At 31.4% G+C, this 14,793-nt stretch overlaps 1 pseudogene; it reads right to left on the minus strand.

The window, feature by feature from the left end:
• Nucleotides 1-1,039: 1,039 nt before the first annotated feature.
• Nucleotides 1,040-5,178, minus strand: LOC107636132 (putative GPI-anchored protein At1g61900; annotated as a pseudogene).
• Between the last annotated feature and the right edge of the window lie 9,615 nt (nt 5,179-14,793).

A 14,793-nucleotide genomic window follows, 5' to 3' on the forward strand; every position in this document is an offset into this window, starting at 1 on the left:
AAAACTAATAACAATCAAAATATGGGTATTAAAATAGATATTAAAAATATGTATTAAAATATAAAATATGTATTAAAATATAAAATAGATATTAAAAATATATAAAATAATATATATTTATATACAAATATATAATATCAATTTTGTATATACAGAAAATATTTGTTTATCAATAAGTTGAAAAATTACAACTAATTAATAATAGAAAATATCATATATATCTTCTTCTTTTAGAAACATATGAACATTTCTATTATTTAAAAATAGTTTCCAACGAACTGATGGTACATTTGGGAGGCTGCGTAAAATAAAAACTAATAGAAAAAGAAAAGAAAAGAAAAAAAGAATTTCTGTAAAAATTCTGTTAAACAATAAGGTCCCACAGGGACAAGAGGTGACCCATGAGCTTTTATTTTTTGGTGCAACAAAAAGATAAACAAAGACACTAATGGATAATGATTATCTGTACTTTGTTCTTCCAGAGAATCATTGGTAGTTTGGAATGTATCCGTATAAATATAAAAAAAAATTATATACACACAAATTTACATATTTTTTAATTAAATAATTAGTCATTACGACAACATTTTTTAACTGAAATAATATTTAAAAAATATTGTCTAAAAATTGATAAGAGTTTCACTACACACACGGATAAGATCGGATCAGATATAACTTAAAATTTTATCCAATTCGCACTGCACTTATTGGATCGAATACAATATCTACATTTTTTAAAATCAGATCTGATCTGATCCGATCTACACATGCAGATCGGACCGGATATCGGGTATATCCGTATAATTAAAAAAAAACTATTTTAAAATTTATTTGACTGTTTTTACAAAAAAAAATCCAAAAAATTTATTTTTCATCTGTTTAAGCCTATTTACTTCTAAAATATTATCAATAAAAATTCTATTGAATAACAAAAACAAAATAATAACACAAGAATTAAGTTTAATTATTCTAAGTTGAAGTACAACATAAAAAATTAACAACAAGATATCATAAAATTCATAAAATAACACACTAAACATTACAAGAGAAACGAAGCTTTGCGGCGGTTTTTTTGTCGAATTGCGGCGGTTTCAAACCGCCGCGAAACAGCACGCCAGCGAATTAGGAGCCGCTGTCCATAAGGGTGCGGGGAATGCATTTTGCGGCGGTTTTCAGCAACCGCCGCTAAATGGGAGAAGTTATTTGCGTCGGTCTTAAAACCGCCGCTATTTGAAAAACAAGTTTTAAAAAAAAAATTGCGTCAGTTAAAAAACCGCCGCAATTTTATGCAAGAATTTAAAAAAAAATATGACTAGCAGTGGTTTTTGATGAAGCTCTGCTTTTGCAAGTGAGACACATGGCTTTCCATTTCATGACAGCAGGCTGTCTTGTTACTTATCCCATCCCCACAACCCTTGGAAACATGCTTCATGTCGGGAACGAAGTATCAACCCATATGTATATAACATAGACTGACTGAAAATCACCTAGAGCCAGCTAAACTTATCGTTTGATGACCATCACTATTAAAATTTTTCGCTAAGCAAAAAAAAAAAGACCTTTGTTAGCATGGCAATTAGACAGCCGTCTGAGAACTTTCTTTGCTTGAAAAGGTTCGAGCTTGCTAGCTACCCACCGAAGGACAATATTCTTACAATCACTGATCCGACTTGAGTTCTCAGTTTGAACACGCATTGCATCTATGCCCATAAGATCAGGAACTTTTGAAGCAATTGTTGTTGCAGCTTCCAATATAGCATTCTGACAAACTTGGTAGCAACATTCTTTCACTGGATCAACTTTCTCACAGGCAGATAAGGAGTTTAGAAGTATCCACTATGTCATGAAACTCATCCACATTTTTCACTGGGCAAGATGCCTCAGTGAAATTTGAAGTACGAATTGAACATATCTGCCTCAGATTAGCACTGGCACCTTGGCCCATCAAAATCTGCTCCACATCCGAAAGGCAGTGCCTGGCAGTGGTCCCATTCAGCAGCTGTGAAGTTCAAAACACAGAGTCCTGCAATATGCATGCAATGAGACCGTTAGTCAAAAGAGAGAGACAATCCAAATGCAAGCAATTGAAATCTAAACAAGCCACAACTATTATACAGAAAAGAACCTAATAACTATGGAATAGAGGTATTTGTGAATGGAGCCAACGGTGAAGGTGTAAGAAGAGGAAGAAAGGGCTGCGGAGCACCAATAAGTGAGATTTCAGGCAGCATAAAATCAACATGGTTGTCCTGAGGTACAGAACTTTGAAGATGATCTAATCTACTGCTATGGGACTCATGTGCACCTGTACCAAAACACCAGTAAGAGATAATATTTAACCATGTGCATGTCCTCGTTCTTTCAGAGATCACTCATGAAAAATTGTGCTATTTGCTGGAATCAAAATTCATACATCTCAATATAACTTGTGCCCAGAGTAACAAGTTAATATATCAAGACATATCATATAAGCCAGAAGCCACGTAAACTTGAAAACATGTAGAAAGCTCTATTTATTACTATCTTAATTTCCTTTTATGTCATGGTAAACATTTGCTACATCTAATACATATGGATGCAAATTTTCAGTGACATAAAACGGAATAGAGTGAGCGATTTGAGCCACTGGGAGTGTCCAGAGAGGGGGCAATATTAGTGTAGTTTCAAACACACTATTTTTGTGATACTAGAATAATTGAAGAGAGGCAAAAGAGACAGGAGTTTCATTGCACTCCCTTTGGAATAATAATACTATACCTGCATTTCTTCTTTTGGTAGCTGTTAATTATTTAATGGCATTCCATTTTGCTAATCAAACTAAGTTGTTAGTATAAGACTTCAATAGTAAAAAATATTAATTAAAAACTAAAACTTTCAATTTTCAACTATATGCAATGAATTAATACCTTCCAAAATTTTTACCAATAAAAGACAATAAAAAAAGTAAAGTATCAATTAGGAGGTGTACCTGTTAAGTCTTAATCCTGACACCATTAGTAGTATCCTTAATAATTGCTGTATCTAAATCACTTTCATCACTATGCCAGTTGAATTGTCTTCCCCAAAGCTTCTAATGCTGAAAAAGTTTAGATTTTTGGGTAATAAATAAAAATTAAAAAAGGTTAAAATGTCAATTAATTAGCTTGTTAAAGTGACATGAAGTTTTACACTAATAAAACTGTCACATGGAAATAAATTGATAACAATTTAAAATATAAGATTATAAGCGAATAAACTGAAAATCTGAGCCTAAAAATATAAACATTTTAAGCTAGCAACTAAAAACAGTGACACGAATTTGAATTAAATGCTGCTTTGAAGATTAAATGATACTTAATTTCATGTCCTGGACCACACAAAATTCAGCTCTGGGTTGTAAACCAGTTTTGTTTTTATTTGTTCAGATTCTTCAACTGTGGTAGTGTTTAGCTTTATCCCAAATTCAGCTGCAGTTGTCACAATCTCCATGGAAAACAATAACCTATTTATAGATCAGTCAACTACAAAACTTCATTTAATATCAGCTCAAACCTTGACAATTATTTCCATGCATATCCAAAGAATTCAACGCCCATTTGCATGCAGGTATAGCATATATAGACAAAGGGTCAAAATGAAGTACCCTTTAACTTAATCCAAATGGAAGCATGCAGAGAAGAGTGATGCTCAGAAAATTTGAATGGAAAGTGAAGAAAACACTAGCAACCAAATGTACCTGTAATTAGTTAAGGGTACAAAGTTAGCAAGCTTCCCACATTCTAGATCATCCTCAATACTTTATGTGTTAAGAGCAACCTTCTAGACCTCTCCATCATGCCAAACAATAACATCTATGACAGACCCTTTATCATCATAGCTCTAAAACACCAAAATGAAGCATAAACAGCAAATAATAAATCACATATCCTACTTTTTCCCTTTAACCAAAAAATAATAATAATTCTCATACAAAATGTAGCAAAACATTGTCGAAATTGCTCGGATCAGTATAGTGAAACATATTCAAAACACTTGGCATATTGTCGAACACTTGGCATGCAAAAACATAAACAACACAAAATAGCACTAACAAGCATTCTTTGCAATACCAAATCAAAATTCAACACTAATAACATGAAAAATTAGCAGCATTTCGCAGTGACTCAGCAAAGTATCAGTCAATTAATCCAAACAAATTGAAATTCAAACTCAAGAAGCTCTTAACAGCATGTTTAATTATATATAAACTAACACTAATTTTAATCAGAAAATCCTAATTCTAACCTAAACTCAACTAACAGCGGCAAATAATCCTAACCAAATCAAATTAACACTAGAATCAACATATAACTAATCCTAAATTAACTTAAATAGAGAAGAAAAAGTGATCTAAGAACCTGAGTCGAAGAATAGAGCAAGAATTCAGGAGAGAGGGATGCAGTGGCAGTGACCAGCCACTGCAGCATCTGAACTCGCTGGAACAAGAGTGGCTATATTCTGATTCTGCTACTGGGAATGAGGGAGGCAGGGGCGAGCTAGAGAGCCACAGTGCAAGGTTGTGAGGAGGGGAAGAAGATGGTCGCGGCGGCACTGGATGGTAGCCGGCGGCAAGACAGAGAAGGCAGAAGACAAGGGAAGAGAAAGAGAAAAAAGGGTTTTTGTGATGGTTGTTCGGCGAAGGTGGAAGAAGAAGAAGAAGAAGAAGAAACCTGAGTTTGGTAGGATCTGAAGGTTTGAGGTTGAAAGATGGGTTAGGGTTAAGTTTGGTTTGTCTTGAGAAAGAAAAGATAATGAGACTGAAGGGCAGAGCGGCAGGGGGCGTTTCAAACAGATTGGCAGCGTTCACCAGATTGGCCGCTACAGCTGCCACAAAATGGAGAGATAGCAGCGGCTCAACCAACCACCGCTAAATAGCCGCTGCTATCTACCGCCTCTCTTGTAGTGAAAATTCATATCACATTAGGGTTTACTTTGTTAAACTATGCTATTTATATGAGATATGCGGATATGCGGATATGCGGATTTGCAGATCGAATCCGCAAATATCACTGCCAAATCCGCAATCCGATTCTACCATAGTGCGAATCGAATCTGATCCGATCTGATGACTCTGTGGATCGGATAATATCTGCAAAATTTACATCGAATGCGAATAATTACCGCGAATATGCGGATATTATCCGATCTATGTGCAGCCATAGTTTCTTTCTTTTGCATATACGATCATTGTGTTATATGAGAGGCAATATTTTTTTCTTATTAAAGAACCGTTTTAATTTTGAAGGCAATCTCTGAGAAGTGTTGTCTATTTTTGAAAATTATAGGGGTTTATATTAGACTTTATTTTTTTAAAAAAGAAATTATTTTTAATTATGTGACACCCATATCTAATACGTTAGTTGATTATCTATCATTTTGCAACCGATTAAACGGGATAATTTGATAAATAATCTTGATGGATAAAGACCTCAATAAAATATTTTGAAATAATTGAGAGACACTTTGCCCCTCAACCAAATAATCAAGTATCGAAATGAATATTTTTTAATTATATTGTAATTTCACTTCATAGAGATAGAAATTTAATATAAAGAGACCAATCCTTAAATTCTAAATCATACTCGTGGATGCACAAATCCCCATTTTTACATAAACTTGACAAATTTTTATTTTTATTTCTGTAAAAAGTAATCTCTAGATATTCGTTTTAATGATTTTTTTGTCACCCCTTGACTAAATACATATATATTTTGTATAATTGGGAATTATTTTGTCATTGACAAATGACAATAGAAAGTATTTGCAAATAAAAAATATTCTACGTACACTAAAAATAATCACTAAATCAATTAATACATAATGTGTATTTATACTCTTAATTTATATATTTTTTAACTAAATAATCAATTAACAAAATAAATAATTAAATATGTCATAATAGAATAATCAAATCTATAATAAAGGAATAATCGATCATCAAACTTGTTTACAATACTATAACAAAAAAAATTTGAGATATCATCAAAAGTATAATTTCATACATAGGGATTGATTATTGTCGAATTTTTAGTATACACGTAGTCTAATTTTTTTTTTAATATATGGGATATTATTTAATTTATCTCCATAAACTTTTTTTGTTTAAAAAAAAGTAATAGCATTCACATATTTCTATGATAAAAATTGATGAAATCATATAATGTGCTATTAGCAGATCTTCTAGCAAGATTATGTTATGAATGCAGAAAGCTACTTGAAGCCAAATAGCCAATGTTATGAAATTTTAATTTGGAATCATGATCAAACCGGTATTTTATAATTAGTATATGAATTTGGCATGAGCAGAAAAGTATATAAAAGATACAACGAAAACATAATTAAGACCATACATATGATCTAATTCATTAATTAAATGTCTATTGCAATTATTTCTCCAACGAAAACATAATTTATTACCATTATTTTATATATAAATTTATTTAATTAATTAAAAGTCAAAGATTAATTTTAATACATCATTAATAAAAAAACATTTCATCCTCACTCCCTCGTATAGGTGCTAGCTAGCTTCTGCTTGGGGAATCTAACTATGAAAAAAATTATACTATTAGTCATGTACATTATATCTTTGATCTTGAGATTTTTACAATAAACTAAATACTTCGCTACAAAGAGCACAGAAAATATTGGCAGTTTTTTTAGGAATTTAAACCATAACAGATTATCAACATTTATACACTATTGTACAGTTATGTAAAATATTTTTACAATAACAATATATAAAATTAAAATCTCAGAAAATAGTAGTCTGAAATTGATCGAATAAAATTTGGAGTTTTTAATAAAATAATAAGCCATAACTTTACAGTAGACAAGGAGAAAACTAAAATAACTATTATTGCCATATATACAATTTGTGTTTATTATACTTCTTTATGTAATTGATTGCTCTAATTTTTATGCATGCTTATCTCTTTATGCAATCAACTTGGGTTGGTCGAGTGGTCAACTCACTCGTCCGCTTAAGCAAGTGTCAGGGGTTTAAATCCCGCCTTGTACATACAGCAACTCATTAGGCCAGCGACAAACCCTTAAATGGAGCTCAGATCCACAACGAATTAGTTCTTGACCTGTCGAGTTGGGAGATATCGTGGACAAAAAAAAAATATCAATTATGGGATGCTAAAAAAAAATGTTGAGATACCTTTCCGAGAGGGCCCAAAAAAAAACCCTCTCACATGATGATATTATTATTATGCCATCAAAAACACATGCAATTGTTTGTTAATAACGTGGATCGACGTGGGATTAATATAACAAACTTAGGAAATATGATATGTGAATGAATAATGATAGGTACTCAAACCAAAAACTACGCCACAACAAAGTTTCAACTATAAAAGGATTACATTTTACCATAATTATTGATGGTGCGTGCTATGCTTCTAGTTTAAGCTTTACCCACAAAATGCCTTTGTGACCATTTCGGTTATTGTTCTATTTTTGTCTTCATTTAACCACTGATGTGTATAATACAAATTGCTTTATGCTTAACTACAGAGAATATCTAACTATTGTTAAAAAATTAAAACAAAAAACCAAAAAATAAAGAAGCTATATACTGCAAAAATAAAGACAACCACCTAATTTCATATGGAGTAGTAGAGAATACTTTTAGTATAATCGAAACAAGATATGATGGGCCAAATGGAAAATAGAAACAAACCCACTTCGCTCATGTAACACACTTAAAGCTTCTAATATATATTAACGGAAATAATAATATCAACTTTTGGAATTGTTAAGTGTTCATAACACATAGTAAAAATATTAAAATAAATAACCAAGAATGATCTATTTTGTGTTAGAAATTTTACTCAAATAATTTATAGATTTAATTATTTTTTCAGTCTCTATAGTTTTGCTGAATTTTCAATTAGATTTATATACTTTTTTTTTTTTAATTTAGTCCTTATACTATATCAGATTTTGTAATTAAGTCCCTGTTGTGATAAAAATGTTAGAATTAACGGAATATTCCGTTAAACAAAACAAATATATCTAATACTTGATTGAATATTTTTTATAGTTTAATAGAATATTTCATTAATTTCAACGTTTTTAGTAAGGTAGAGACTTAATTACAAAATTTGATATGGCATATAGGAATCCAATTGAAAAAAAAAATATAAGAATCTAATTAAAAATTCAGTAAACTATAAAAACGACAAAATAATTAAACCTAATTTATATCATATACAAATATCTAATGACGCTTTAGCTATTTTAAAAATATTTTTCTTCTTCAAATATACAAAACCGTTATATACGATATACCACAACGAAATTAATTTTTATTGTCAATTCCTTATCTAAAGAACGTCTAGTCTAAATTGAGAAAAAATTATTTATCATCATATTTATCATCGGATTATAATCAATAAAAAAATCCTCGACTAAAACACAACATACCGTCGAATTTTTTGGATTTGACGCAAACAAATTTTTATTTTGACGAATTATATTAGTATTACTATTAGATTTGTTTAATGAAATGTGTGATTATAATTTATTATGTTAATTTAATATAATTAGAGATTAAATAATATTAAGATATGTTAAATAGAGTGAAATTAAGAGTGCTTGAGTTATTAGAAGATTTTATTCGAATATTAAGACTTAAGAGTACTTGAGCTGATGAAAAATTTTATTTGAGTTTAATGAATAAGTTTTTTTCAATTGCATTGCATTGAATTTATATCGTTTATTTTTGTTATGTCTATTGTTAATTTGGTGAAATTAGAATTAGGTTTTAATTAATTGCAATGTTGAGTTTTATTTATTTCTTTCACATTAATTTTTAAATTAGTTTTACCTTGTGAATTTAATAACTTATCTTTTTTATTAGAACGGTGCTATTTTCTCTGAGATTAATTGGAGTTCATTTCTTTCATAGTATGTGTAGTCATATTTTGAGTTGGTTTTCTATTTCTGAATATAATGAATTGTTTAAGTTTTATGCCCGACTAAATTTTTTTAGGATAGAGTTTTAAGACGGAAGTGGAAGAATGTTGCGTAGTGGTGCATTCTCGAAACTCTTATTTGCCGAAAATTTGTGGTTATAAGGGGTTGCACGCTAGAATGGTTAGGATTTGATGTTTTATTGAATGTGTATTTGTTCTAATTTATGTTGGCAGATGTTTCCTCTGTCGAATTTTCGTTTAGATTGTTTAAAACATGTTTGATTTATCAGAAAATAATAATTAAATTTAGTGAAAAATTCTAATTATAGAAGGGCACAAATTACCCGATATACAATGTTAATGGATATCGATTCCATTCTTTATAATAATAAGTGGGGAAGAAAACAGACATTGAAATTTGAGTTAGTGGGGATAGAGACAGTAGTCATTCTAATTGGTATAGTGTGTTGCACAATATAATTCGATTAGAGTATTTTTGTCGCACTATGTACAAGGTGTGGGTGTTTAAATGTGAATGATATGATCCAAGTTCGCGACAAGGAACACGAAAGTACAAAGACTACAATATCACTAAAGTAAATGTGACCAGGAAATATAGGTACTTAGATCATTTTATTCTATCTCAAAATGTACTATAAGTATACTATTTGTCTTATCTAAAGTCATGCAAGTCTAGTTGGGTTATTGTGGTTAAGACTAAGTTAAAAGATCACATCGAGTCTTATGCGACAAGGGATCAGCAACCTTATTGTATAACCCAGATAAATGAAAAATAATTAATAATAAATTAATTATAAACAAAAGGAGTTAAGAAATAAAAAATTTATAATTTGAAAAATTACTAGTGATAATTTAACTTAGAAAATAAAATTGAGTGCAAAAATATAATTAATTGAAAAAAAATATGCATTGACGTTAAAATTAACTGTACCGGCTTAAGTCAGTTCGGTGCTGTGAATGAGAAAACTAAAATTATAAAAATGATAAGAAAAATATTTAGAACAAAAATTGAGCACTTATCATAAAGGTTTTGGCCCTAGGTGAGATCAAACGGGCTAAAAATTGAATTGGGATTTCAATTGGACCCAAGTCCAAATCCAAAGCATATAAGCCAACCCCATTTAGTGAAAATTCAGCAACCTTTTTCTGTTTAAGAGTGAGAGAGCAGTGGATAGAGAGAAGAGAGAAAGAGAAGGAACCCTAATTTTCACTATTCACCATACACACTAAGATTCACATAATTTTTAAATCAAAGGTCCGATCGATGACTCGTTTACAATTACCCATTCGTCTCGACTCCTTCTTCAATTCTATCTAACAGTGTGGTAAGGAATTTCGAAAATTCTTGTCCCATTTTTAGTTTTTCTTTTTGATTTCGTGTTTTGGGTTTGACATGTTGAGTGATTTGTGATTTTGATGTTTAGGAGAAGCTTAACTATCATTTTTAGCAGAATTTTGATCCATGAACACGTGGTATAAGGTAAGAAAACTCTTTTCTTTTGATTTTTCTAATTACATACAAAACCCTAGTGTAAATTGAGATTTTGATGAAATTAGATGAAATAAGGTGTCTTGTATGCTTGGGTTGATTTGGTACAAATTTGGGAGCTTGGCTTGATTGGTGGGAGCTTGGAGGAGGATCAGTTGAGACTTGATTGTGCGAGTTAAAGCTTGAGATTAAGCGGAGAAGAAATTCAAAGGTTGGGAGACCGCGTCATTAAAGTACAAGTCTTAGTTTCGGATAGGCATTCTGTAAAGTTATATGAAAATCTAGGTTAAATGCACTAGGATAGTGTTGAATGATGTATGTTGATGATGGCTTTGTGCTGGAAAGGATTGAGACTAGAAATAATGGATGAGGGTTGAGACTTACCATATAACCCTGTTGGGATTAGTAGAATCCTAGGCATGAACCTTGTGTGTTTGGAGACTAGGATTGTCTAACAGGTTCATATAGTTTTACATAATCTTTATTTGGAACTATTACCCTACTGGAAACCTTCGCCTTCTCACCCGTTATGGAATTTGTTGATTTTCAGATACAGGGCGTGACACACCTTATTAAGTGTGCATGACTCCTTTTGACGAAAGCAAAGACTTGTCTGTTGGATTTCATTTTGGACTTAGATGTTTATTCTCAACTTTTGAATATGTATTTGTATATTCTTCTTAGAGATTCTGTATTATGGAGAAACATGATTATATTTTGTATACTTTGGGTTGTAATATTGTCTAGGCGGTCTTTTTTTCACATGTCGAGACTAATACTACTTATGTATCTATTCCGAATCTTCTATTTATATTTATGTCCCTCTTGTTATGTATCTAATGTTGTTTATCTTTAACATTTCATGAGTGATACGGTGATTGTTTTGTTATCTTTTCTTCACAAGCTCCTAATTATATTAAATATCTTCAAATACAATGTATGTATATTTTTTTTTAGGCATCGTAATGCCTCACCACCTTTCATTCACGACTATAGCGTAAGGATTTGTATGGTAGGATGTTACACTTACCAAATTGATAACCCAACTCCTTTGAAAATGGTGGTGGACACCGATGACCCGATCACCTTTAAGTCGGCTGTCATGGATGATGACATCATTAATCTTAGGGTAGATGATCACATACTACCACTAGAGGATGACGATCTTCAAGAAGAAGAGGAGGTCGATGGAGACGACGAAGAAGAAGAAGATGAGTTCAATTATCAAAAAATTACCTTGAAGGAGGAGGATGATGAACTAGAGAAAAAAGATGATAAATCTAAATAAGGTTAACCTAAATATAGTTTAACTAGTTTGTTGCATGTTTGAACCTTATTTTAGTGAAATCATATAATTATAATGAACGCTAGTCTTAGTTCTATCTTATGTATTTCTTTATCAAACTTTGATTATGACAACAAAGACTATCACACTCCATATAGTCATTAGGGCTTTGTTTTGATTAGTTTAGCAATATTTTATTCCTTTCATATTTTTATTTTGTATATTTAATATTTCACATAATATATAAATTACTTTTTTCAGATAAATTACTAATTTATTCTTTACTAATTAGGAGTTGACTATCAATTATTAACTATTGAGGTTCATTATAGATTGAAAAGAAAAATTGACTTTTCTGTTAAAATTTTTTTAACGGTAACGATCATCCAGATTTATTATAAAAAAATAAAAAAATTGATGCTTCCGTTGGATTCACTGTCAGATTTTTTTTATGGTAACAAGGCACGAAGTCTCCTTTGGCGCCACAGTTATCGTCGAATAATTTTTTATGATAAGTGGCATCAGATTGTTGTAACTTAAACATCGTATTCCATCGCTAATTCCACTACAAGTTACCGTTGGAAAAAATAAATTCAATGTAAACATTTACTGACAAGGTTTATATTGTCGGAAACAATCCGACGCTAAATTCAACGGTTATCAATTTACTAGAAAATTATTTTCGTTATTTCGCTGGTAAATTCGACGGTATTCAACATTTTTTGGTAGTAAAAGATTGATTCTTTTCCGTAAATGTGGTTCTTATATGGCTCTTTAAGAGTCTCCACTTGCATAGAGTTGTTCAATCTGTTGGCCTTTCTGATACTATTGACATTGTAAGGTCCTAATTTCCAAGTTTTGTGTATACTTATTCTAGACAATACAAAAAGATTTTGTTACCAAATTGAAATTAATATTATTTGAAATTTCTTTTAAAAAATTGAGACTTATATGTAAATGCTTGGACCGTTCATACATCTACAAAGTCTTAGCTTGTTCTCTTTTTTTTTATATAGAGGTGTTTGAATAGTTCAGAGTTAATTGGTTCGCATTCAAAGTTCATTTGTGAAATTTCTTTTGAAGTGGTTCTAATCTCTAGAGCTAGAGGCACAAAAGCAAACTCAAAAGTTAGAAATACGAACAAAGATATGCCAATCTAGCAAGACATCGCCAATAGAAACAAAATCATCAAGCAAAACATATATGAATCAAAGATGATGAACTACTAGAAAAAATAGAGGATCATTAGCAGAATCGGATCTCTTTTCTCTAATCTCACTTGGTCAAAAAGAGAAGTTTAAATCAATGATAGAAGAAAGATATAGAGGAATAAAGGAGTCGGTGAAAATTTAGGGCTGGAGGGGAGGGGTTGGTAGCGGGACCCACTACAAAATTTCTATTTATTTATGGAATTTTTTTTATGGAGGTTTTTTAAAACCTCCCCAATCTATTTTATTTGTGGCATAATCTAAAACTCCCATTAATTACTGCTAGTTAAAATTTAAAATTTCAAGTCCAAAATAGTCCAGAATCTAAATCAATGTTTATGTGAGATCTGAAACCCTAGATCTACCGCCACCACTTTCATCTCTTCTCCATTATCACCATCAAGCTCGCTCCAATGTTCGAGATCAGAGGAAGAGTAAGCTCGCCACTGTTGCCATTCATGTCCTCGTCGTTGCCGCCATCAAGCTTCTATATCAATGTGTTGTTTCCTTCGTCTACACGCCATAGCTTTTGAGATCAGAGAGAGTGAGTTCGTAGCCACTGTCGGCGCCTCCATCAAGCTTATCAGTCGACGCGTTTAATTTTCTCCTCAATCACCTAAGTTCAATTTCTGTTTGTTCATTTTTTTTTCTTTTTTACTGTTATTTATTTAACTCAGTTTGGATATTCTTTTGTTTTTCACTTTTTCTCTACATTTTTCATGCATATATAACGTGGTTGGAATTTGTTATGAAGAAAGATCGCAGTCGTGGTAGTGTGGCGGCAATGATAATGCGATGGCAATGGCGGCGGTGGAGCAAAGAATGGTTCTTTATAGAGCGCAACAGGTGAAGAAGATTAGACATGGACCGAGGTCCCGAAGCTCAGAGTATCGCGGCGTCACCTTCTATCGAAGGATCGGACAATGTGAATCGCATATTTAGTTAGCAATCAATAATTCAATTATAACTTTCTTGTTGAGTTTTATTTCTCCATTTTAATCATTTTATAATTGATGCTATTTTTATTTTATTTTATTCTTCTTTTTTCTCCTGATTCAACAACTCCATGCTCCGATTCATGATTATTGATTAATTATGCTCTTGATTCAACAATAGCATAATAGATTCTTCCCTTTTCTTGAAAATTGATACTTTTCCTGACAACAACAGCACATATTAGAGACCATTGGAGCAAAGCAAAAGATGTTGATATTTGATAAGCACAACAATGACCCTCAGGTTAGTAAGTAGAACCATTTTCATTCATTTTATTTTTTCAACTCTTGTTTTTTATATTTTATTGTATAAGTTGATTATAACATCTTTGCTCATGTCAGGGTTAATGCACTGTCTAACTAACCTTATTGCAGTTTCTAAGGATGATGGTAATTCATGATGCAGATTGCTTTAAGTTCAGTAGCAGAATTGATTTAAGACAATGAAATTTTTGTTTGCAATTGTTTGAATAGAGCATTCTAATTATTTTGTACTAGTCACTTTTAAGAGATAGTAGTTGGGAAAGCTGTTCCAGTTTGGTACTGCTAGCATCCAAATTTTGATTATTTATTTCTTCAAGTTCATCTGATCACTGTTTCTTGTCAGATATAATCTGTAACAGGTACAATATACTTGATCAAGGTTTTGTTAAGGAATCGGTGTTTTCATTTTGGCTGAACCGTAACCCAGAGGAAGAGAATGGAAGCGAACTTGTTTTTGGAGGTGTTGATCCCAATCACTACAAGGGAAAGCACACTTATGTGCCTTTGTCAAGAAAAGGATATTGGGAGGTTAATCATTAAATATAGTCTTTTTCTTTAAAAATTACAATGCATTTTTTATTTCTCTTCT

The sequence above is a fragment of the Arachis ipaensis genome, chromosome B4 (assembly GCF_059453495.1).
Source record: "Arachis ipaensis isolate K30076 ecotype BB chromosome B4, ASM5945349v1, whole genome shotgun sequence".
Taxonomy (NCBI): domain Eukaryota; kingdom Viridiplantae; phylum Streptophyta; class Magnoliopsida; order Fabales; family Fabaceae; genus Arachis; species Arachis ipaensis.